The sequence below is a fragment of the Triticum urartu genome, chromosome 3 (genome assembly GCF_003073215.2).
Source record: "Triticum urartu cultivar G1812 chromosome 3, Tu2.1, whole genome shotgun sequence".
NCBI classification, from domain to species: domain Eukaryota; kingdom Viridiplantae; phylum Streptophyta; class Magnoliopsida; order Poales; family Poaceae; genus Triticum; species Triticum urartu.
The window spans coordinates 135,410,208-135,414,099 of NC_053024.1; positions in this window are offsets into that span (position 1 = coordinate 135,410,208).

Sequence of the window (3,892 nt, forward strand, 5' to 3'; positions counted from 1 at the left end):
CCCTCTGCCTTTGTGTGCATGACATGTGGGCCACCTGAAATGCGACGAGCATCAAGTTTCTACCACAGCCACACGCGATTCCCACAATGATACGTCTCCAACGTATCTATAATTTTTGATTGTTCCATGCTATTATATTATCTGTTTTGGATGTTTAATGGGCTTTAATATGCACTTTTATATTATTTTTAGGACTAATCTATTAACCGGAGGCCCAGTGCCAGTTTCTACTTTTTTGCCTATTTTAGTGTTTTGTAGAAAAGGAATATCAAATGGTACGAAACCTTCACGAGGATCTTTCTTGGAACAAACACAAACCAGGACACTTGGAGTTGAAGTCTGGAACTCCGCAAAGCTTCCACGAGGCAGGAGGGCGCGCCCAGGAGGGTAGGCGCGCCCCCCACACTCATGGGCCCACGGAGCTCCACCGACGTACTTCTTTCACCTATATATACTCTTATACCCTGAAAACATCCAGGGAGCCACGAAACCACTTTTCCACCGCTGCAACCTTATGTACCCATGAGATCCCATCTTGGGGCCTTTTCCGGTGATCTGCGATATGGGGATTCGATCACGAAGGGCTTCTACATCAACACCATAGCCTCTCCGATGATGTGTGAGTAGTTTACCACAGACCTTCGGGTCCATAGTTATTAGCTAGATGGCTTCTTCTCTCTCTCTCTTTGGTTCTCAATACAAAGTTCTCCTCGATGTTCTTAGAGATCTATTCGATGTAATACTTTTTGCAGTGTGTTTGTCAAGATCCGATGAATTGTGGGTTTATGATCAAGATTATCTATGAACAATATTTGATTCTTCTCTGAATTCTTATATGCATGATTTGATATCTTTGCAAGTCTCTTCGAATTATCGGTTTAGTTTGGCCCACTAGATTGATCTTTCTTGCAATGGGAGAAGTGCTTAGCTTTGGGTTCAATCTTGTGGTGTCCTTTCCCAATGATAGCAGGGGCAGCAAGGCACATATTGTATTGTTTCCATCGAGGATAAAAAGATGGGGTTTATATCATATTGCTTGAGTTTATCCCTCTACATCATGTCATCTTGCCTAAAGCATTACTCTGTTCTTATTAACTTAATACTCTAGATGCATGCTGGATAGCGGTCGATGTGTGGAGTAATAGTAGTAGATGCAAAATCGTTTCGGTCTACCTAACACGGACATGATGCCTATGTTCATAATCATTGCCTAGATATTCTCATAACTATGCGCTCTTCTATCAATTGCTCGGCAGTAATTTGTTCACCCACCGTAATACTTGCTATCATGAGAGAAGCCACTAGTGAAACCTATGGCCCCCGGGTCTCTTCCTTATTATATTGCACCTATTTTATTTACATCGCATCACGTTTACTATTTTGCAATCTATACAACAAAAATACCAAAAATATGTATCTTATTATCTTTATCAGATCTCACTTTTGCAAGTGACCGTGAAGGGATTGACAACCCCTTTATCGTGTTGGTTGCGAGGTTCTTGATTGTTTTTGGAGGTACTAGGTGACTTGTGTGTTATCTCCTACTGGATTGATACCTTGGTTCTCAAAAACTGAGGGAAATACTTACGCTAGTTTGCTGCACCACCCTTTCCTCTTCAAGGGAAAACCAACGCATGCTTAAGAGGTACCAAGAAGGATTTCTGGCGCCGTTGCTGGGGAGATCTATGCTCAAGTCAAGACATACCAAGTACCCATCATAAACTCTTCTCCCTCGCATTACATTATTTGCCATTCGCCTCTCGTTCTCCTCCCCCCCACTTCACCTTTGCCGTTTTATTCGCCCCTCTTCCGTTCGCCTCTTTTCGCTCGCTTCTTGTGTGCTTGTGTGTTAGATCGTTTATTTGCGTCATGGCTAGTTCTTCTATCATTGTTAACACTCCCGATAATGAATTTCTTAATTTTAAACAAAGGGAGGGAGAAAACCTAAAAGATGCTTGGTATAGAATTTGCAATGCTCAAAATAGATCTACTAAAAAGCAATCTACTTCTGTTCTTCTTCGCAATTTTTACGTAGGCATCACTCCTTGGTATAAATATGTTCTTGACACCATTACTGGACGGAATTTCTTGGGAAGCCATACTTTTGATTCTTATAATGCAATGATAGATTTTTTAGGCCCACCACCTCTTTTGGTCAATGGAACTATTTTAACTTTGGAACATGTGATGCAAAGGCTTGATATTATTGAAAATAAAATTGCCACCGTAGAGTTAATCGAAAACTTGGATAAAAAGATCCACAACAAAATTATTCAATATGGATCTAAGGTAGGAGTTACTCTAAAAAATCTTAAGTAAAAGGAATCCATAGTCAATGAGAAGATAGATCAAGATTCCACTAGAATTGATAAACTCGAAGATATTATTACCAACTTGGGGTCCTCTTTCTCTGCCGTTAAAATACCTCAAATCCTCCTCCTACCAAACTTGCCAAATTTATCTATGTTCCTAAAAATAAGGATGAATCTTCTAGTAAGAAAAATGAAAATCTCAAATCAATAAGTGTTCACCCCAACTTTTTAGATATCATTAAGGAACCTTTTGCTACAGATGAGTTTCTTGATTTCCTACCTAGGAGTTTGATCATTAGCAAAAACAAAGAACCTCCTAAGGGTTATAAGTTTTCAATTGAAGAATTGCATACCGAAGATGACAATACCTAGATCTATTCTTGCTTTTATGCCTAGCTAGGGGCGTTAAACGATAGCGCTTGTTGGGAGGCAACCCAATTTTATTTTTGTTCTTTACTTTTTGTTCTTGTTTAGTAATAAATAATTTATTTAGCCCCTGTTATGATTGTGTTTTTTATGTTTTAATTAGTGTTTGTGCCAAGTAAAGCCTTTAGGATCTTCTTGGGTGATTGTTGTTTGATCTTGCTGAAAAAAACAGAAAGTATGCACTCACGAGAATAATTTTTATTTTTTGCCAGAGAGCGATAAAATACCAATTCCAACTGAAGTAGATCAATATAAAAATTATATAGGCCTTCCTAAGTTTTCAGAATTTTTGGAGTTACAGAAGTATTCGGAACCTCCTGATTACTACAGACTGTTCTGTTTGGGCAGATTCTGTTTTTCATGTGTTGTTTGCTTATTTTGATGAAACTATGGCTAGTATTGGGGGGTATGAACCATAGAGAAGTTGGAATACAGTAGGTTTAACACCAATATAAATAAAGAATGAGTTAATTACAGTACATTAAAGTGGTGGTTTGCTTTCCTATACTAACGGAGCTCATGAGATTTTCTGTTGAGTTTTGTGTTGTGAAGTTTTCAAGTTTTTGGGTAAAGATTTGATGGATTTTGGAACAAGGAATGGCAAGAGCCTAATCTTGGGGATGCCCAAGGCACCCCAAGGTAAAATTCAAGGACAACCAAAAGCCTAAGCTTGGGGATGCCCCGGAAGGCATCCCCTCTTTCGTCTTCGTCTATCGGTAACTTTACTTGAGGCTATATTTTTATTCACCACATGATATGTGTTTTGCTTGGAGCTTCTTGTATGATTTGAGTCTTTGCCTTTTAGTTTACCACAATCATACTTGCTGTACACACCTTTTGGGAGAGACACACATGAATCGGAATTTATTAGAATACTCTATCTGCTTCACTTATATCTTTTGAGCTAGATAATTTTGCTCTAGTGCTTCCCTTATATCTTTTAGAGCACGGTGGTGGTTTTATTTTATAGAAATTATTGATCTCTCATGATTAATTATATTATTTTGAGATTCTTTTAGAACAGCATGGTAATTTGCTTTGGCTATAAAATTAGTCCTAATATGATAGGCATCCAAGATGGGTATAATAAAAACTCCCATATGGAGTGCATTGAATACTATGAGAAGTTTGATACTTGATGATTGTTTTGAGAT